This window comes from Benincasa hispida, chromosome 8, assembly GCF_027475165.1.
Source record: "Benincasa hispida cultivar pf3 chromosome 8, pf3_genome.v1.1, whole genome shotgun sequence".
NCBI classification, from domain to species: domain Eukaryota; kingdom Viridiplantae; phylum Streptophyta; class Magnoliopsida; order Cucurbitales; family Cucurbitaceae; genus Benincasa; species Benincasa hispida.
Window position 1 is genome coordinate 29280165 of NC_143485.1, and position 22965 is coordinate 29303129.

At 35.5% G+C, this 22965-nt stretch overlaps 1 long non-coding RNA gene and 1 pseudogene across 1 annotated transcript; both read left to right on the plus strand.

Annotated features, from left to right (window-relative positions):
- The first annotated feature begins 4547 nt into the window (after positions 1-4547).
- On the plus strand, positions 4548-8965 carry LOC150034490 (uncharacterized). Its single transcript, XR_016531456.1, has 2 exons — positions 4548-4794; positions 8743-8965. It is a non-coding gene; the product is annotated as an uncharacterized LOC150034490 (long non-coding RNA).
- Positions 8966-11495: 2530 nt separating this feature from the next.
- On the plus strand, positions 11496-19898 carry LOC150034491 (uncharacterized; annotated as a pseudogene).
- The last annotated feature ends 3067 nt before the right edge of the window (positions 19899-22965 follow it).

Genomic DNA, 22965 nt, shown 5'->3' on the forward strand with positions numbered 1-22965 from the left:
GCCGAAACTTTAAGGTATTATCATGAACACCATTTTAAGTAAGTTTTTAGAAGGAACTTTGACAAGAAAAAGTCTAGGGTTCGAGTTGCATATTTTAGAAGTTAAACCTAGGATCTTTGCTCAAGCAGGGAGTTACGGTTAGGGATTTCGGGAAAGATTTGAAGACCCTGGTTAAACCACAAGGAGTTTCACACTAACTTTAAGTTAACATTATTAACAGAATTCTGAACATGTTTGAAAAAGGAATTTTCTTAAAATGAGTTCTGAATTTTGAGTTATTGACATTATAAGCTGAATTTGGAATTTGTTGGGCGAACAGGCAACTACTTGCTAAACGTGGGTTTGACACCTCAAAAATCCTACTAAGTGTTGGGTGTGGGCGTCAGAAAAGAGGCGACAAGTGGAAGTTTAAGCCCTTTTAAATTCGACTAAGTACCCAATGTACTAAGGTAAGTTACGAGGAATTGAAAGCGAAAGGAATAAATGTGAGCTTAATTCTAAAAGTGAGTCTAAAATGGGAAACCATGGCTAATAACTAAAGTATTTTGATATGTTCATGGGGTTGACATTAGAAGGAGAAGCTCATCAATCTTAAAAGGAGTTCCCAAAGATTATGAGTGACTCTAATGTTTACAAATGTTTATGAATGATTTAGCAAGTCATGCTTTAATGAAAGTTACTTATTGATAGCCAGCCTCAAACATTTGCCAAGCTATTTCCTTTACTGATGTTTACGTATGCTTGATAGATTAATAACTTATAGAGTATGGATAGGTATGGTTCAGACATGATGTTCTTAAGTAATTAACGTCTAGTGCTTATGAAGTATGTTTCCCTAGACAAAGCTTGAATGGTTAGCGCCTGCTATTAGGGAAAGCTAAGTCTATAAGGCAAAGCTAAGTGTGATGTTTATGTGAAGGACTCCTAGTAAAATATGTTTGGCTCAATACCTCGAAGTGGTAACCAAGCTTAGATGAGGTAGAAGATAGGATCCTAGCTACGTACACATAGGGCCAGTGGGATTAGGAAGGTGGTGGACAGAGGAGCCACCTCCCAAGAGATGAATTCAAGTTTCAGTAAAAATTGTTAATGAAGAATGTTATGCGTTGAGTTGGTTCCGTATTAGCAAGAACTATGAAGAGGGATAAACTATGTCATTCGATGATAATTGTTGATAAGTTTATATGTTTTCAAGCAATTAAGTTTCATGGGATTGCTTAGCATTTTCCTCGAGTATGTACTTGTTTGATTGCATGCCGAGGTAATATGTTAAGCCTTATTTCATATTGAGTATTCTATGTTGAAGCATGCGTTTTAAATACTAGCTAAGTTTCCACAAATGTTAAGCTTAAAGCTATGTTCTGAAAGATTCATAATATATATGATGTTAAAGCATGATATGTTTTTAATAAGTCAGATACTGAAAGCATGGAAGGTGTCCAAGAAGTACCTAAGGTGTTGACGGTACTTAGTAACTCCACGTGCACGTATAAAGTTCTAAAGAAGAGGCCAAAGTATGGGTCTCTTAAGCTATATTTGAGAGGCTGAAGTATGGGTCTCCTAGGCCATATTTAAGTAACCGAGGCCGATGTATGGGTCTCTTAGTGTGATACAGACGTTGGGAGCTTGAGCAATGAATGCTCGTTCTCAACTAAGATTCAGGAAGTATTCACAGAACGTTATTATGTTTTATGCTTCAAGTATTATGGAAGTTGTTCGATGAGTTACAGTTAAAGACATAAGTAATAGTCAGAAGTTCCAAACCTCGACTAAGGTTATAGTGGAAGTTAGGTCGGAGGATCCATCCCCCAACCAAGCTTTAGTTCAGTAAGGTTATACTCAGGAGCAGACCAGAGGAGTCGATCTCTTTTAAAGATATTTAATGTGGAAGCTGAGGCCTAAGGGCCTCCCAGAGCTAATGTTTATCTATTTTATGTTTAACTACTAGTAGAGAAGTTTTATGTAATTATTTTCTTGACTAATTTCTTAGTTTTCAGCTACGCTTTTTAGTTCATGATCTCTTTGTTAAGCATGATTGATATGTGTATCTTTTACGTTTCAAAGTTTAGTCACTCACTGAGCTTCTAGCTCACCCTGCTTAAATGTCTTCTCCACAGGTAGCGGTCACTCCTCAGAAGACGACTCTGTTATTGCTCTGCCACTCAAGACCAAAATGTTAGGAAGTCTAAGTGTGGGTTATGTATAAAGTAGTACGCATGTATTATGTCATGTAGGGACTAGTTGAGTATGTTGGGCTTACTGCTTATGAAAAGTGTACAAGTTGTATTATTGAAGAGTAATGTAGAACTTTGTTAATGATTGTCATTTGTCTTGAGTTGATGGTGAAGGAAATCAAAACTGAGATCTCCATGAACAGCGAAAGTGGATCGTTCCAAATTCTATTCAGAATGAACACAACAATCACAGTCTAACCGGAAACGAACAGATTATGCATATATAGAAATTATAGTATGCTACAAGAAAATCCAAGGGATAGAGTATGCATACCTTTGAAAAAGTATTCTTCAAGTATCCCTCGATCGATTTCCAATGTGTCCAAAATAGCACTCGAACGCAATGAATAGGACAGCACCTCCACGAACTTCTGAATGCTCCTCGAACCCAATCGAGTTCAACTCGACCCACAAACTGAACAAGAATACCACCACAAGTGTTACCTTGGTATTCTTGGTATGAGAATCCAGGAGTTGTGGGTTCTGTATGATCTTGGATTAAGGAAGACAAGAAGTATACGATCGAGTAGACGATCAAGTAAGTGGGAGATATGAATATTATCTATCGTATAGACGATGTACTCGATTGTTTAGAAAATGGAAGCCTATCGTATAGATTTTGCTACTCAATCGTGTAGCAACGATCAAAAGAATAACTATCGTATAGTCAACTCTTAGCGATCGTTTATGCTCTCAACGGCTATCGCTTAGTAAAAACACTTTTTACTTGATAGCCTTTTTTCGTGAGAATTTTCCGAATGAATCTACTTCTAATTTTGGAAAACAATTTTCCTTTTTATCTCACGATTACCATAAAACTTCTAATAACCTATCACTCAAATCGGTTATTAGAGAAAAAGAATTAATTGTCATATAATTAATATATTATAAATAAATATGATAACCAACTTATCATATTATTTTATAACCTATAGTTTTAATATTTCATCATATGAAACATATAAACCATAGTTCTTTTTCTATTTTATGGTACTTAATATAAATCATATTTATATTAATTTCTTCAATTAATGTATCTAATACATTATATCAATTATATCACATATAATTGAATTTCCTCTTGTTAATTTGAACATTTCAAACTAACCCAAAATCTAATTCTCAACTTGAACCTATAGAGCTACTAAGGGGACCTCATGGACATGTAACTTGAAGCTCCAACCGTACATGAGTAACTGACTAAACTCTTTAGTCACGAGATCTACCATCCGTTAACTGTCGGACACTCCACTAAAGACCGACAGCTGCCCTCTTCTCACTATAGATATATTTCTGTGTCCATATAACCAATCAATAGTGCGATAACCCTTCACAAATCACTCGTAAGTACATTTGGGCCAGTTTACCATTTTGCCCCTGTAGTTACATTTAACTCCTTAAGTACCATTGATTCCTCTAATGAATAATAAGTCATTGTCCTACTATGACAGAGTCCTCTCTTTGAAAGAGAGGATGTGGCCACTATGTTCAAGACCTGGAATCAGCTCTTAAGGGAGCAATTTATCTACTTACCCCTGCTTCGGGAAGGAGTGATTTTCGTTTTGTGTAGCTGAGTTTCTAGCTCCCCAATCAGACGAATCTCCAACAAGGTAGGCTTGTTGAGTTAGCAATCTGACCACTCTCACCCATACTAATAAAAAAACCGCTCTCATAAGCAGGAGTTCCCAACTCACTCAGGATTAAAATCATGTCACCTATGGTCATTATAGTGAGATGTAAGTCTCAATTATCAACGATATTATATAAAGAGACTAATTATCTCGTGGTCCGGTCTTATATAAACTCTTTGTATAGGATACCCCCGCTCGCATGTCTCCACATGAATGGTCAGGATTAGACTATTTATAGCACTTTACAACACTTGTAAATATCTACAAAGCGGGTCGTTGTAGTGTCACCAGGATAAAGTATCCCTCTTTTATCCATCTACTACAGACCATTTAAGTTATTACTTAAGGCATGATCCACTTGTACGTCTCACATACATGCTTAAGTTACATGAAATAACCACGGATCTTAGTTTATTAGATTTGAGTAAATACAAATAAAATGATATTTATTTTATTAATAACAATGTGTACAAAATTTTTACAAACTATGAGGCCACCAGGGGAATTAGGACACCAATCCCAACAGATAGTTGAGTATATATATATGCATTTCAGGAATCCAAGTCAGGTTAAGCAGGTTAGTAGATAGTAAGTGCCAGCGAGATGGTTGGAAACTGCTGCATTCACACCTTCTTACAGGTCATTTGGGAAATCTGGGAGGGGGTTGATAATTTTTCCCTCTATTCTTCCATTCCTTTACTTCCTAAGGGCAATGTCAACTCTCTCTCACTTGGCCGACCTCCTTCTCGTGGCTTCCATTACCAAAACCATTTCGGAATCAGGTATTCAAACCGTCCAACACCATTCTCTTTCAACATCGAAGCCACTCCTCCTCCAAATCCTCCATTCCAAGTCTCTTCATCATTCCAACAAGCTTGATTTCTTCAAATGGTGCTCCACTCCCGATTTAAGAGAGAAAAATCTTTGGGGTGAGAAAATTTTAGATATCACAGTATACTCATTGTGATAGATTGATTACTGTCTTCTTTTTTGTTTGAATTTATGTTCTTGTTCTTGTTCATGGCTCTGTGATGATATATATCTGTGATTGGAAACGGTTTTGAGTTTGATAAGGAACAAAAGAACATTAATTTCGCTTCAATTTTGTTGTTTTGACTAAACTTTGAGGAGTTCAACTTAGATCCATCTTATTAATCTAATGGTTGGAAAGGATTAGTTGCTTTGTTTGAACTGGATGTGCCTAGCTAACGTTCAAAACTAGAGGTGTAATTTACCTGCTTCCCTCCGAATGGTTAGGGTAGTAGCTCAAAAATACACTTGAGAAGAAAACACTAGCCTTCAATTCTTAATTTCGTAGTGCTTTCTTATTTTATCATTTGCATTATAATTTTTAGTCTTCTTCGGAAAGAAATTAAAAGATCCTTTTCTAAACTTAACTTAGTGCATTTGCCCCGCAGATTGGTAGTTTGCATATTTTGATTTGATTGCAGAGTTTGTTAATCCTATGACCTACTACTTGGATAATTCTCTACTACATACTCACAAGTTTTTTGAATTAGTTTCGATGTATAATTGACTGCATAATCCAAACTTCAACACGTTTTCTAAAGTTACTTAAGGTTTATGCCAAATATTATTTTTCTTGTATCTTTTTCTTATCTAGTTTTTTTCCTTTTCGATTTCTTTCCTTTGTTGAGTCTGTAGGTTTCCACATATATATTATGAATAGGCTTATTTTCCCAATAGTTTCTTTCTTTTTTGCTAGTATAAACAAAAATCAAAACTGTTTAGGATAATTGTTCAACATCAACCTTTCTCTTTACTTTGTGCTGCAAAATTTCATTTATTATTCAGAACATAACAGGTTTCCTGCAAGATTAGAATGACAAGCCTCATGATAGTTTACGTGTTCAATATTGATTTTAGTTTGAGAAGTTGATTATCTCTAAAATTGATCCAAAATGGACTCATTCATACATCGATTAGTTACTTTATGATTTCCACGAATGGCTTGAACAACAACATGCCTTGAAATTCTTTTTAGAAAACTTGAACTTCTTAAATAGTTGGTGACCAAATCTCTCGGTTTAATGTAATGACAACACAAGATGCTCCACATACATGAATATACAATAGTTGGTTAGAACAACAATTGAGATGAAAATTTCCTCGTCAATGTAACAAGCTTTGCATTTAAAACATTCTCCCCAAAACAATCATTTTCTTGATTTGCAAGCACTATAGATCTTTGGAGTGGAAGTGAGATAATGCAACATAACATTAATTCAAACTGGCTCACTAGTACAATAGGAGGTGTCCTGTTCTATATGTTTGAATATAGAGGAATGATGGATTCTTTAATAATCTACCTCTTTTTCTTTTCTCTTTTCTTTTTTCTTTTTTTTTTTGTTTTTCGAAGCAATGAGTTAGGAATGGAAGGAAAATTTCTAAGTGGATAGAGAAGTCTTGTGATGTTTAAAGTCTAGTTCATGTCAATACACATACTATTGGTTCACGATGGTAAGTTTCATTGCTTGATTGGTTTAGATTACCACTGCTCAAACTAATAAGGTTTATTAAAAAAGTTTTCTAAGTGTAACTCATTCTCTTGTTGGAATACAAAAACGGGCAACGGAAGAAGACATGATCATTAAGCATTCTAATTCCTTAATTTTGACATCAAGATAACCATATTCATATGGTATTAAGATGGTTTCAAGAAACACATACCTTTGAAGAATTCCTCCAATCCAAGCTGCCCCTCACAAATTCTCAGCTCCAAATCTTCAGTGAACCATCAAGAGATTTTCTCTACTATTCTCAGCCTTGAATTTGAGTGGTGGAACTCACAAATGGAATGAATTTGTGAAGAAATGTAGAGAGTTTTGTGGTGAGGATGAAGAACTCAGTAGAAACAAATTTTCCAGCAACTAAAATCCCCCTCCAATTCTACCAGATTGGAGTGTTTTTATTCTTCAACTACATGCAAGCATAATTGAATTCAGTCAAAGACACCTCAAACTTGAAGATTGAATGGGATAGATGTGTGAATTGTAGAGTTCGACCTACTAGTTGGTGAAACATTGGATTTTCCCACTAAGTGAAAAATTCTAATTTTCAAATACAATATGAAATTTAGTTTCAATTCATTCAAAATTAATTTAAATCAAAATTTCATAATTCATTTTCTTAAATTGAATTACATTTGAAAATTAATTTGATTTTAATTAATTAAACATATTTGATTAATTAAATAACAATTTAATATCAAACATTAAATTAATCACACGTCTAATATTAGACGTGAATCTTATTCATGTAATTAATATTTAAATCAATATTTAAATAGTATAAACTCTCCAATTTTTTTTTTAATTTTGATAAATTAAACGTTAATTAATTATATCAATTATAATTATACAAACCCTAATTTGAATTTGAACTATTCAAATTCAAACCCTAAATTCAATTTGAAGACTTCAAATTGATATCATTCCAAATTCACTAAATTTACTAATTCAAGGTGTTCGTGTTTTACAAGCTAGTAGAGAGACCTTATGGACCTACAAATCATGAGCTCCAACGATTTGAGATTAATTGGCTAAAACTCTTTAGATCAAATTAATCAATATTCATTAACTACCGAGTCACACCACTATAGCTTGGTAGTTGCACTCTCCTCATTGTAGATATATTTGTATCCACTTGATTTAACCATAATCAGTAAGTCGACCCTTCACAGGTTGTTCGAAATAACGACTGGGTCAAATGTTGTTTTATCCCTGAAATTACGTCTTGTTCCTTAAGTTCCATCTCTAATGAACAATTAGTTTATGATCCAATCACTAAATCAGAACCCTCTCGGGCCAATGAGAGGGTGGAGCCCCTTGTTCAAGACCTAGATACAGCACTTAAGAGAACAACCTTCCTCATATCCTTTAAATCGGGTAGGCATGAATTCCATCTTGTAGAACTATGTCTGTAGCTATTTATCCGATCTTATCCCCAAAATGAGAGGCTTATTGAGTAGTGATGTTGGACTACTCTCACCTATGCAGATCAAAGGATAATCCCAAATAAACAGGAGTTCATAATGAGCTCAGGATTAAGATCGAGTTACGTAGGTCATCTAAGCGAAATAGTCAATCTTAAACCATAAACAATGTTATAAAATAAGAGTGACTTATTTTTTAGTTCGATCTTATGCAAACTCATTGCATAGGATGTCCACACTCCTCATGTCAATACATGAACGAATCAAGATCATTTTGTTTGTAGCATCTTACAACAAATTGTAACAACTACGATGTGGGTCGCATCCGATAGTGTTATCAGAATAAGGCACCCAACCTTATTCTTATATTATAGATCATTTTGACTATTTACTCGAACTTGATCCACCTTTATGTCTCCACATAAAGTTCAAGTATTCATATAATAGCCGTGGATCTTAGTTTATTATATTTAGTCTTATACGTGCAATTTACAAATTCAATAATAACTTTATTGAAGAAATGTTAAATAACATCTTTATTGATAATAAAAAATATTTAACTCTACAAACTGCAAGTTTTAAGGCATACAATCCAACATCTCTTTTGTCATTGCAAGCAACTTGTCTTTAATGATTTATGTATTCCTTGTGAGGCTGATGACATGATTTTAGATGACAAGTTTTCTTCTTCTTCCTCTAGACGACCACTATGAGTTCGGATTCCTATAAACCATCGGATTAAATTATCACTGATGATGTTGATGTTTCATGAGTTAGATCTTCGAGATGATAAGTAGTTCTTATAAACTATCATGACACAATTTGTATTTCAATCGCTCAAGTAAATTGTTAGCTTAATTGATCTTCTGTTTTCAAGTTGTTTTTGGTGTGTGGCTATAATTTGGCTATTATGTCAATGTAGATCGAGAGGAGCTTAGAGCGTTAATTGATGTACTTGAATACATCTAGTGGAGCTCAAAATTTCCGTAGGTATTTGGATTCGTATGTGAGTGACCTAGTGTTATAGAATTGTAGTTATGGATTCTTAATTTTCTATGGTCATTGACGTTCACAATATTATTTCTTATGTTATATGAGCACAGAGCGTTGTAGTTTTAAAGGAAACATATTTTTTTTTGTTGCTAGTACTTTGATATCTTGATCCACTTGCTTATCTTCTCCACCTTAATAAAGTGAAGGAGAATTGAGGCGTAGGAGAGAAACAAAGAGAGCGAGGTGATTTCTCACTACCCTTTTCTTCTTTATATGATTCAAGATGGAAGTCAATATTTATGAAGCTTGGTCTTATGATTCTGCGTTAAACAATCTTTAATTGTTTGGTTTTGATTTGATTTGACCTTCCTCTGCATCTAGTCATCTGGACTTGTTGGTATAATCCTAAGAGGAGAAAACTTGTTATTTTCTCGATGGTAGAGTAGGTTTTTTTTTTATTACTTACTTTTTTTCCTTCTCGAAGTCAATGACAATAAGGAAATGAAAATTTGAAGGTTTTATATTGAAGTGCTAAATAGATTTAGTTTCTCAATGCTCAAAATGAAGTAATCATTTTAAATTGTGAAGAATGTTTGTATGTTTTTTAATGAAGGTTTTATCTCCAAAAGTGTAAGGCAAAAGGGTCTACTGTAAGAATTAGTGATGACTTTTAATTGTGTATTTGAATACACATGATAGTTTTTCAAAGCAAACAAGAAAACTTTTATTTTTTAAGACTGTATTTTTGTTTGTTAATTTGAGATCATCAACTTAATATTTGAAATAGAAAAACAAGAGGTTTGAAAGCAAGGCAACTTTTAATCATTAACTGTAAGTTTTGTTGATATTTTGTATTGTCTTCTTGGCTTACTTTTAGTTCAATTAATGTCTTGTATTTGCATTCATATTCTCATATTTTTAACATCCATCCCTCGTAGTATTTATACTACCAACTCTTCAATGTATAGACAAAAACCTCTTCTAATTTTCTCTGTGTGTGTACTAATATCTTTTGTACCTTTAGTAGTTGTAGGCTTAGCAATCATAGGATAATTTAAAGAGTTTTTATCCATGCTTGTTGATCTTAACCATCTTGTAAGTTACACTAGTTTTGTACAAATTTTGATGAATGTATATTTCTTTTGTTATAACTAATCATTTTAAGCGTTTTAAATTGTATGACTAACTTTACAAATTGAGGATACCTTTTTCCATTGGTGTTTTTTGAATATATTGTTCTTTAATTGTTTTGTTATGTTTCCTATGAATTTGGCAAAATCACCATGTAACTGAGATTTTTATGAATCCTAGGCACTTCTCGTTGCACGTTATTTTCTTGTGCAGATATTGTTAGGATACTGATTCTTGAAAATCTTTATTATCGTAACGGGCTAGTACAACCTTCTGGAATAGGATTTAAATGATGAACAACTTTTTTATTAAACGATAAGAGTCAAACAAGACTAAACGGTCGCTTACAATTGTTATTCGATCGTTTACCAAACGTTAAACGATCGCTCAGTCTTACTAAACAATCGCTTAAAAATACTCTGCGATCACTCACCAACTCCTACACGATCGCTTACAAACTATTACACGATCGTTTACTAGTTTCTATATGACCGCTTAACAATTGCTATACGATCGCCTACCAAATACTACACGATTGCCTAGTAGAAGTAAACAATGAGCGGCATGCTACGATGACTTCTCCATGACAGAGACTTCCGAACTTCAATTCTCGAGAGCTCTCCTTCCTCACTCCTGATATTCAAACTTCACTATCCTCTCTTCCCATTCCTTTCTTCTTTTAAACCTCCACCTCTCCCAATATAATTGGAAATCGTTCTTAACCGATTCAACCACCTCTTCTCTATTCCTTATTTCTTGATATTGTCACATAATTGGAGGCATATGTTAGGTACGCACTACCAGCAATAGAACTTTTAACAGTTTTTTCTTCTTGTTTATAGCTTTTGAGTAAAAATTTTATAAAGATTTTGAAAAACAATGCATATAAGTGTCTCTCTCTCTCTCTCTCTTTTTTTAAAAAAAAGTTTTTATGAAGCTGATGCCCAATTGTCAGACTTGTCACTTTTTCCCACCTCCTTTCAGGCTATCCTTTGATGTCCATTGATCTCCCACTCATTAACCCTCTCTCTCTTCAATCAAAATTCCCAGTTGCTTCAATTTTTTTTTTTTTAATCTAGATTGAAATTACATCATTGTCACTATAGGAGGATAGACTTTGATAGTGTGTTAGGACATGTATGGTGGTTAAACTGGGAGCAGTTTAATATTTAGGACAAAAAAGAAACATTTTATCTTTCAAGTAAGTATTTAGTTTGTTAAACTGGGAGTAACTTAATATTTAGAACAAAAAAAAAATTATTGATTATTTATGCATATAAAATTCATTTTCAGCAGTTTCCAATTTTATTATTTGTTTGATACATAAGAATAAACATTCAATAGAAACAATGATGGGAATCTCTTTAAATATTTGTGGGTGCAGAACATTATTTTTGTAGCCTTGGTTCTTATGATAATGATGAAAGTTTCTTTCAAATGCTTGTTGGAATTCAACCTTGAAAATATGATAGATAGAAGTTAATATCAAAGTTGAATGAAATATTATAACTTATATCCTCTAGAATAAAATAAAAACATTCATCGCCTGAAATGGACAATAGAGACCCAAAACTCACAAGAAAGCATGGGTATTGAATTTGGACCATTATTAGTAATGCATTTAAATTTTTACTTTCCTCCTTTATTTTAAAGAGCTTCATTAAGAATCAATCAAGCCAACTTCAATGATTATTATAGAGGTTTAGGTCTAATATGTCTTTGACATCTAGGTTTAGGGTCACACAAACTTTGACATTGAAGAGACTAGACTTCAAATTTGATCAATGATTTCAATGGTGTAATTGTATCATAGTTGAAGTGACACGTAGAGAGTTTTAGATGGTTTCAATGGTTCTTATGATCAATGGTTTCAATGTTGTCAATCTTTAATTTTTTTTGAGTTAAAGTGGCACGTAGGCATTTATATTGTTATGGGAGTTGAAGTTTCGCCAACAAACTTTTTGAAAAAAATTGTTGGTTTTAAGAATCCAAGTGATTTTTAGTAATTTTTTAGGTTGATTTGAGACCTAAATTGTCACTTATATACTTTTGGTTTTGGGAATCAAAGTGGCATTTAAGCATTTTTTTGGTTGTTTTGATAGTCAAGTGTCACTTTGAAACTTTTAGGTTGGTTTTGAGACTGGAAGTGACACTTAGGCATTTTGAGGTTATTTTGAATGTCAAAGTATCAATTGGACACTTTTTAGGAACTTTTTATGTTGTTTTTTTCCTTTTCAAATTCTCCTTTGTTAGAGATAGAGTCGACAATGTTCCTCTTTCTCGCCTTACCTATTTTTTTTTTTTTATTTGTTTTGGTAAATGCTAACCATTGAAGTTTCACGTATTACTTTAATCTTGTTTCTAGTCTTTTAAGTTATTATGTGAACATTAATTATTGGTTGTTGATGCTTTAATTTCAGTAAAATTCACCAACAAGCAAACTTTCTTACTCATAGCAATAGTTTCGAAAAGAATATTTGACAAAGATTGGATTCACTTGAACAAGTATGTATGTTAAAAATGAAATTTAATACTAGGTTGAGATGATAGTTATTTAATAGCTTGAATAGGTGGCATGAGTATGTCAAATATTAATTGTTTGTGTTTGATTCTTTGATAGAGCTACCTATAAATATTTGAGAGGATCATGGAACTTTGTCAAACAAGTTGAGAGTAAGTTGGTTGGGTAGACAAAATTCAATGTCCATTCAAGAAATAAGACATGAAATATCAAAACTTTGATATTGATTACAAACATCTGGTTATAAATGGCATGGATCCAGCTTATAATATTTGGTACCATCACGGTAAAGAAGTACCATCAATAGCAGATGAAGTTGGATTACAATATATGTTTGAAGATCAACATTTTATAACTCTTTTAGCCGAAATGAAGGAAAAAATGAAGAACCAAATTTTGTGAACACCGATGTCACTCGAAAGGTTGTAGATGCAAACATTTTGTTGTACTCACAATGTACAAAATATACAAAAATGTCAACCATTGTATCATCATACAAGATTAAGGTTACTAATGATTAGAACGACAAGAGCTTCACAAGTCTTTTGGAGCTTTTACATGACATGCTACCACTTGAAAATGGCATCCCAAGATCTACATATGAAGTAAAGAAGTTTCTAAAAGTATTTGATTTAGGATATGAAAAAATTCATGTCTGTGTAAATGATTGTTGTTTATTTATGAAAGAGAACAAATACTTGGAGAGAGTTGTCCTATTTATGCACGTTCTCATGGAAGGTGGATAGATGTACCAAACGAATGAAGCGAGGTGTTCCTACAAAAATTTTGAGATATTTTCCACTCATTTCGAGGCTGATGATAGGCATCCTAATCGAAGAAGGAAGAATAAAGGAATTGAAGGAGCGTTGGCGGTTGAGTCTGTTATGGAGGTTAGGGACCGCAACTGAATTTTACTTTCAATTCTATTCGGAAGTTGATTGTTTAAAAGAAAGAAGAAACGGAAAGGGAGGTAGGGAAGTTTTGCATATCTGGAGTTGGGAAGGTGAGCTCTTGAGAGTGGGAGTTCGGGTGTTACCATCATGTAGTCTCTATCGTAGTATGTCGTTCCTCGTCTACTTCTTCTAAGCGATCAAGTAGTAAAGCCCAGAGATCGTGTAATAATTGGTAAGCGATTGTGTGATAATATGTAAGCGATCGTGTAGAAGTTTGTAAGCGATCGCGGAGTATTTTGTAAGCGATCGTCTAGTATTACTCAGCAATTGTGTAGAATTTGTAAACGATCGTTCAACATTTGGTAAGCGATCGTGTAACGACTGTAAGCAATCGTCTAGTCTTGTTTGACTCTTATCGTTTAATAAAGAATTCGTTCATCGTTTAGCTGTTGTGTCAACCCGTTACATTAATAAAGCCTTTTTAAGGATCAGTATCCTAACAAATTGGTATCAGAGCAACCATCTGGGCAAGCATGGCTCAGAAATGTTTTGAAGAGAAACTGGAGTTACTCGACCAAAAGATCTCTCGACTCAGAGTCGAAATGCGGAAATTGCCAACCATAGAGGAGAATTTGGCATCGTTAGCGAAGAGCATTAAGCGATTAGGATTGCAGGCAGAGAAGCATAGATGCTCATTTCCTATGTTACGGAAATGGCCAACGATAAGGCAAAGGTGACGGAAGAGGCAGAAGGACCGAATACCAATAATGTGTGTGGAACAAATAGTTCGGTGAAAGCAGCCGGGGAAGAAACGAATTGCAACCGAAGTAAATTCAAGAAAGTTGAAATGTCGATGTTTAGCCGAAGTGATCCAGACATGCGGTTATTTAGAGCAGACCGCTATTTTCAAATTCATAAGTTGACTGAATCTGAGAAGATGACGGTGGCGGTTGTGAGCTTCAACGGCACCGCATTAGACTGGTACCAGTCGAAGGAAGGCAAAGAGCCATTCAAAGATTGGAAGACTTGAAGAAAAGGATGTTAGTCTGATTCCGATCTTTAAGGGAGGGGTCGATCTGTAGAAGATTCTTGGCTATTAAACAAGAAATGACTGTGGAAGCATATCGAAATCTATTCGATAAGTTAATAACGTTGTTGCCTTATCTACCAAATGAAGTTCTAAAGAAGACATTCATGAATGGATTGGCGTCGTGGATAAAAGCTAAAGTTGAATGCTAGGATCCCACCGGGTTAGCGCAAATGATGTTGCTGGCAAAACGTGTTGAAGATAGAGAAAATGTGCGGGTCGAAGCGGGACGGGTGCGAACATACGGAGGTAAGATCCACAATTTGAACTCTTTGTAATTTAATATTGAAAATGTGAGTAAGACAGTAGGCGGAAGTGAACTGAAAGAGGGATGGAAGACTGGAGAATCATTTCCAATAAGGACGATTACGTTGCAAGGAACGTCGAATAACGATAACCGGAGAGAAATTTCGGTAAGAATATTAACAAATGCTGAATTTCAGTCGAAGAGAGAAAAAGGGCTCTGTTTTCGGTGCGATGAAAAGTATACTATTGGGCATCGGTGCAAAGGGCGGAAGTTGAGAGAACTGAGGTTACTTGTAGTGCAGTCATCCGGTGAGGAATGGGAGTTGTATGAAGACGACAAAGTAAGAGAAGAGATGTTAGAACTGAATATGTTGACGATGAGCGAGGAAATTTCACCTATTGTTGAACTGTCTATGAACTCAGTTGTGGGATTAACGAACCCACGAACAATGAATATTAAAGAGGACATCAAAGGAGAATCGGTGGTGGTGTTGATAGATTGTGGAGCTACACATAACTTCATATCAGAGGGCCTAGCGAATCATCTACAGTTGAAAATCACAGATACGACCAATTACGGAGTAGTTTTGGGGTCAGGAACTACTATGCGGGGAAAGAGAGTATGCAAAAATGTGGAAATGAGGCTGGGAGATTGGAAAGTGTGTGATAGTTTCCTACCATTGGAGTTGGAGAGTGTTGACGTGATTTTGGGGATGTAGTGGTTACATTCCTTGGGAAAAATAAAGGTTAACTAGCGGAACCTCACAATGACATTTACTCATGAGGGTCAGAAGATAACTTTGTAGGGGGATCCAAGTCTGACGAAGGCAAGGATCAGTCTAAAATGTATGGTGAAAACGTGGGTGACAGAAGATCAGGGATTCCTTGTTGAATGTAGATTGTTAAATCGGAATGAGTTAGCAGCTGAGCAAGGGGAATACAACGAAGTCGAATTAGTACCAGAGTCTCTGTCAGATTTGCTCAATCAGTTTCAAGATGTATTTGAATGGCTCAGGGAGTTACCCCCTCGTCAGAATATTGAACATTACATTCATTTAAAGGAAGGGACCAACCCCACAAAAGTTCGTCCATATAGGTATGTATATCATCAAAAGGCCAAGATGGAGAAATTAGTGGAGGAAATTCTAGACTCGAGCATCATTAGACCGAGCATCAGCCCTTATTCTAGCCATGTTCTACTTGTTAAAAAAAAGATGGTGGATGGAGGTTTTGTGTGGATTATCGCGCTCTCAACACTGCTACTATTCCAGATAAATTTCCAATCCCTATGGTAGAAGAACTTTTTTATGAACTACATGGAGATGCTTTCTTCTCGAAGTTGGATTTGAAGTCTGGCTATCATCAAATTTGAATGAACCTGCGGGATGTGGAGAAGACAGCCTTCTAGACACATAAGGGTTATTATGAATTTCTAGTAATGCCTTTTGGTTTAATTAATGCACCTTCTACATTTCAAGCATAGATGAACCATATATTCAGACCTTATTTGCGTCACTTTGTGTTATTCTTCTTTGATGATATACTGGTGTAGAGTAGAAACTTAGAAGAACACTTGCAGCATTTAGAAGTTGTATTATCAGTCTTAACACAAACTCTATGCTAATAAGAAGAAGTGTTAGTTTGCAAAAGATAGGGTGGAGTATTTGGGGCACATCATTTCTAAACAAGGCATGGAGGTCAATCCAGAGAAGGTACGGGTAGTGTTGGAGTGGTCGGTGCCTAAGACAATGTAGGAGGTGTGGGGATTCTTGGGCTTGTCTGGTTATTACTGAAGGTTTGTACATAATTATGGCAGCATAGCGACGGCTTTGACTCAAATTTTGAAGGGGAGGACATTTCGATGGACAGAGGATGCTTAATTCGCATTTGAGAAGCTCAAAACGACTATGATGACACTGCCTGTGTTGGTGCTTCTTGATTTTAGCATACCATTTAAGGTAGAGACCGATGCATCTAGGTGCGGCATAGGCGCAGTATTAGTACAACAGAGGCAATCGATCGCTTTTTACAGCCATACTCTGTCCTTGAGAGATCGTGCGAAGCCGGTGGTATGAAAGAGAATTAATGGTTGTTGTCATGGCCGTGCAGAGGTGGCACCCTTATTTTTTAGGAAGATGATTTTTTATCAAGATCGATCAGAATGCTTTGAAGTTTTTACTTGAACATAGGACGATACAGCCACATCATCAGAAGTGGGTAGCTAAGTTGCTTGGGTATGATTTTGAGGTGATATATCGTATAGGACTGGAGAATGGTGTCGCAGATGCCTTTTCCAAAGTGGAGATGGAGGCTCAGTTGGCTCAAATATCAGCTCCTATTTTGATTGACATAGTTGTAATTCAGAAAGAAGTTAAGCACGCTGATCGGTTACAAAGAATTAAAGACCATGTACTGAGGAAGGAAGACGAAGTGCAAGATTTTTCTTTGTAGCAAGATGTGTTGAAGTATAAAGGGAAGTTAGTACTTTCTAGCACCTCTCGTTGATCCCTACAATTTTGTATACCATCATAACTCTGTGTTTGGTGGCCAGTCCGGATTCCTGAGAACATACAAGAGAGTAGCAGGGGAGCTATATTGGGAAGGCATGAAGGGAGCTGTTAAGAGATATGTGGAGGAGTGTGTTGTATGCCAAAAGAACAAGTCGCTAGCCTTGTCACCAGCTGGATTATTGATACCGCTACCTATCCCTGATGTTGTATGGGCTGACATTTCAATGGATTTCATTGAAGGATGACCAAAGGCTAGAGTGTATGATGTTTTGGTGGTAGTGGATCGGTTGAGTAAATTTGCTCATTTTATTCCTTTGAAACACCCTTTCAATGCTAGTATAGTAGCAGATACATTTTGTAGAGAAATAATTAAACTGAACGGCGTGCCAAAGTCAATTGTGTCGAACCGAGACAAAGTATTTGTGAGTCACTTTTAGTAGGAGTTGTTTCGATTGTCGGGTACCAACCTCCATCGCAGTACAGCTTATCATCCTCAGTCAGATGGTTAAACAGAGGTGGTGAATCGCAGCGTGGAAATGTATCTGAGGTGGTTTTGTGGAGAGCAACCGCGAGAATTGATAAACTGGTTGCATTGGGCAGAATATTGGTATAACACTACGTATGACGCTTCTACTGGCTTTTCACCTTTCAGATTGTGTATGGACGACAACCCCCATTGTTGATTTACTATGGGGATGATTGTACTGCCAATACGACTTTAGACCAACAAATGAGAGACAGAGATGCTGCGTTACGCGTGCTTAAGGAACATTTGAGGGTGGCTCAAGAGAAAATGAAGAAGCTTGCTGACCAGAAGCGACGTGATGTTGAATTTCAAGTTGGTGATTGGGTATGGCTGAGTTACGGCCCTATCGCCAAATTTCAGTTCGGTAAAAGAAGTTTGTGAAATTATCTCCAAAGTATTATGGACCATATTTGGTGGTTGACAAAGTGGGATCAGTAGCTTACAAGTTGAATCTTTCAATAACGATGTCCATCCATCCCGTGTTTCATGTGTCATAGCTAAAGAAATTGGTTGTACAGCCAGGAGGGGAATCATCTGTGGATCCTTTAGTTGATGAAAACCATACTTGGCTGCTGGAACTAGAAGTTGTTTTAAGCTCTCAACTTGGGTTGTCACAGCAAGGACATGAAGTTTTAGTGAAGTGGAAGGGCTTGTCGGAGCTTGAGGCAACTTGGGAGGACTCGATGATTTCTAGAATCAGTTTCCAGAATTTTACCTTGAGGACAATGTAAAGGTGGAGGGGGGAGGTAATGATAGGCATCCTAATCAAAGAAGGAAGAATAAAGGAGTTGAAGGAGCGTCGGTGGTTGAGTCTGTTATAGAGGTTAAGGATAGCAACTGACTTTACTTTCAATTCTGTTGGAAGTTGATCGTTTAAAAGAAGGAAGAAACAAAAAGGGAGGCAAGGAAGTTTTTCATATATGGAGTTGGGAAGGTGAGCTCTCAAGAGTGGGAGTTCAGTTGTTACCATCATGTAGTCTCTATTGTAGTGTGTCGTTCCTCATCTACTTCTTCTAAGTGATCGAGTAGCAGAGCCCAACGATCGTGTAGTAATTGTTAAGCGATCGTGTAATATTTTGTAAGCGATTGTGTAGAAGTTTGTAAGAGATCGTGGAGTATTTTGTAAGCGATCGTCTAGTATTACTCAGCAATCATGTAGAATTTGTAAACGATCGTTCATCAATTGGTAAGCGATCGTGTAATGATTGTAAGGTATCGTCTAGTCTTGTTTGACTCTTATCGTTTAATAAAGAATTCGTTCATCGTTTAGCTATTGTGCCAATCCGTTACATTAATAAAGCCCTTTTAAGGATCGGTATCCTAACAGCTGAGACAAATATTTCAAATGCAAGACATATCTAAACTGCTAAGGTGGCATGCAAACCATAAAAGTACTAATGGAAAGATGCATTATCCAATTGATTGTGTGTCATGGGAGTCCATTGATGCAAAATGGCCAGATTTTTCTAACGATCCACGTAACATAAGATTTGGTCTTGCTACAGATGGTTTTAACCCATTTTCTAACCTTAGTAGTAGATATAGTTGTTGGCCAGTCATGCTTGTGACGTACAATCTGCCTACATGGTTGTGCATGGCGAAAGAAAATATAATTTTAACATTATTGATTCTTGGTCCTAAACAACCAGGTAATGATATTGACATCTATTTACAACCATTAATTGATGACTTGAAATATTTGTGGAATAGGGGTGGAAGTTCATGATGCAGTAAGCAAATTAAATTTTAGTTTAAGAGCTTTGCTTATGTGGACAATCGATTATTTTCTTGCTTACAAAAATTATGCTGGCTACACAACAAAAGGAAAAATGGCATGTCCCATTTGTGTGGAGCACACAACTTCCCAATGGTCGTATCATGGTAAGAAATTGGCATATATGGGTCATAGACGATTTTTATCACCATCACATCCATATAGAAGGAAGAAGTCGTGGTTCGATGGTAGAATTGAAGAGCGACAAGGTCTTAGAGTCGTGAATGGAAATGTAATCTATGATCAACTTAAGGATTTCCAAAATTGTTGGGGAAAAATTGAAAAGAAAAAGAGAAAGAAACATAAAGGGACAAATGAAATGTGGAAGAAACGATCAATCTTCTTTGACTTGCCATATTGGAAGGTACACAATTTTTCACTGTTGTCATTGGATTAATTTGGCTTAAAGACATAAATTACATTGAAAATTGATAAGTTTTTACATCAATATAGGAATTTGTATTACGACATAATCTTCATGTCATGCATGTTAGAAGAATGTATGTGAGAGTATCATAGGCACATTGTTAGACATTAATAGGAAGTCAAAAGATGGACATAATGCTCATAATGATTTACAAGACATGAATATACGACATGATCTGTACCCTAAAAAGCGTGCAAGTTAAGTTTACCTTCCTCTAGCTCCATATATTTTATCAAGATTTGAAAAGAGATTATTTTACAAGAGATTATATGATTTGAAGTAACCTGATGGTTACAGTTCAAATATTTCAATTTGTGTATCATTGGAAGAATGCATATTCGATGCTAAGTAGGTGTCGTTAGTTCTACCTAACCTGAAACAAACAATATTTATAAAGTTCAAACAACAACCTAAACTAAGTCGTAGTTAAAGTGGAAGTAAAAGGTCGATCCACAGGGAAGGCTTGTTTAATCTTTTCCTTAACTAAGATTATTATAAAAGCTATAAAACAGGGGTTTCGATGACACTAGAAACATGCTAAAAATCAATAGATAATGGATAAATGTAAACAAGTTTAGAACAATCTTGCTTCTAATTCAAGTTAGATGTTCAGTGTAATTCCTATCATCGAATTCTACAAACTAAATTCACAATCGGATTAAGCTTACAACTACTTACTTAACTCGATTAAGCTAGCTCCTACAAAGGCAGACAACTAGCAATAACCTAGTTAAGACAGCGTTCTAATCATTGACTAATGTTTGATAGACCTAACCATAATCAATCTACATACTCTACCTCTATTGGGTTCGATCGCAACCATATAGGAGACAAAATACGTGCATTAAGCTCTAGGATTCAATTGCGTCGATTAATTGTCAAGATAACTTACTTAACTAACCAAATTTTCTTCAAATCTAGTAATTAGTGCATCCTAGGATAGCCATCAAACACAATATTACTATTGCCTCTTGTAGAACTTGGCTAGACATTCTATCGAACACATTAAAAGCAATGCATTCAATCATAATTGTGACAAAAACCAAGCATCTAGGTTAAACATGTTCAAGATATAGATCATTCAGCATGCTTCAAGAATTAAAAATAGATTCAAGAATGCTCAATTCAGATTGCAAATGATAAAGAAAAGTAGAAAACTCAAAAGAATTTCAAGAATTCTTGAAATGAAATAAGATTCAATGATTACTTCACAAATTCATAGACAAATTCATGAAGAATTACAAAATGTTGCTTACAATCCAAAAGGAAATCAAAATCTAACCTAAGTGGAAACAAAATTACTATAGAGACCAAATGATACAAAGAGAAATCCCAACCTCCATCGAAATCGTGTTTCCCCCTTTGCAAAAATGAAAGAAAAACTATTTATAATCGCGGGGTAGCTTCGCGATGTTGGGGCTAGCATTGCAATACTAAATTGAAAAAAGGCCGAGAAGCGTTGCGCTTGAGACGTGACGTTGCCCTCAATGGTTCATTGTGCGAGGCGCGCGCGCAGACAATCGTGTCAAAATCTAGAGCGTTGCAATGTTGTAGGGAGCATTGCAACGCTGCCTTGTTTTGTAGCAAAATTGTTCTTTCTATCTTCAAGCGTTTCTCAATGCTTCTCCTAGGGTCGTGACTCTGGGTCTTGATGGCCTTTTGGTAATTTCCCTAATTCTCTTCAACTTTGTTGACTTTCTTGGTCATTTTTGGCCTAATTTCTCTGAATGACTCCTAATCGCCCCCGGACCATTTTACCTACAAAATGAGCATAAAAAGCAAATAATCAACACAATTTTTGGGAAAATTAACGTAGAAAATATATATCTTTTAAAGACCTAACAAAACACCCCCAATATAATTCTTGGTCGTCCCGAGCAAGCCAAAACTAGACATATGCATACAGTCAATCAAAACATGAATATTCATTGTGCATTCATTCAGAAAAGTTATTCAAAAATGTTATTATGTTGACATCATTTACACAAAAATTCAATTATGAACGCATATCTTTTTGTATATTTACTATAAATTTTGTATTTGATAATTAATGGAATTTGGTCATTCAACTTCCGCTCAAGGTTTTCCTCATGTCGAATTCCTTTTAGCCCGAATATTTCCTGTAACGACGCCATGTTCTCTCAAGCTGTAGGCATGGAGTCATGTTTCTTGTTGAGCACATCAGATATGCTCGCCAAGATATAGGCCCTTGCCTCTTCATTAGCCCTTACCCACCTATCATAGGCATCCCGAACGTTTCGGTTAGCGTTTGAACTGGGTATAAGAGGACATTCCTCCGTTAAAACAAACCTCAAGTCATCAACTACTAATATTGTGTTTATGTTTGACTTCCAGTTGGAGTAACCCTCTCCATTAAATTTGTCAAAAGCAAGGTGTTGTATTATCGAGTTCGACATTGTTGAAAAATTTAAACAAATTCTATTAAACTTATGCATCCAAATCCAATTTTAGAAAAATAATAATAAAGTACCCATATTTCTTTATTTATTTGCAACGATACTATAGTGAGTCAGAATAAGTGCTACCTAAGACAATCAAATACTCCTTCACTAAAGCAAGGCATTCTTGACTAAATACTATCTCCAGAATAACTCATATTCCGACAGTCATTTAGCTACCGTCTTCGGTCAAGAACTTACTAACACTTAGTAATTCTGTAAGTGTGACCCGCCATTTTTAGATATTATAGAATGGTATGAACATGCCCCAAATTGGAAAACAATGTTCAAGACGAAACTATTGAGGTTGATGCCTTAAACTCTCATTGGGTCCTATAGTTTGTAAACACTATATTGAACAAACACTTGTGATGTAATAATATCTTTACTATTGTCTATGAAACATAGGATATTTTGTTTTCTTTACCACAAACCAATAAACTAAGATCCCTGGTTTTCGTTGTAACTTAAGCATGTATGTGGAGATGTACAAGTGGATCATGCCTTAAGTGATAACCAAAATTGTCTGTAGTATATGAATATATGAGGGAAACCTTATCCTAGTAACACTAGGGATG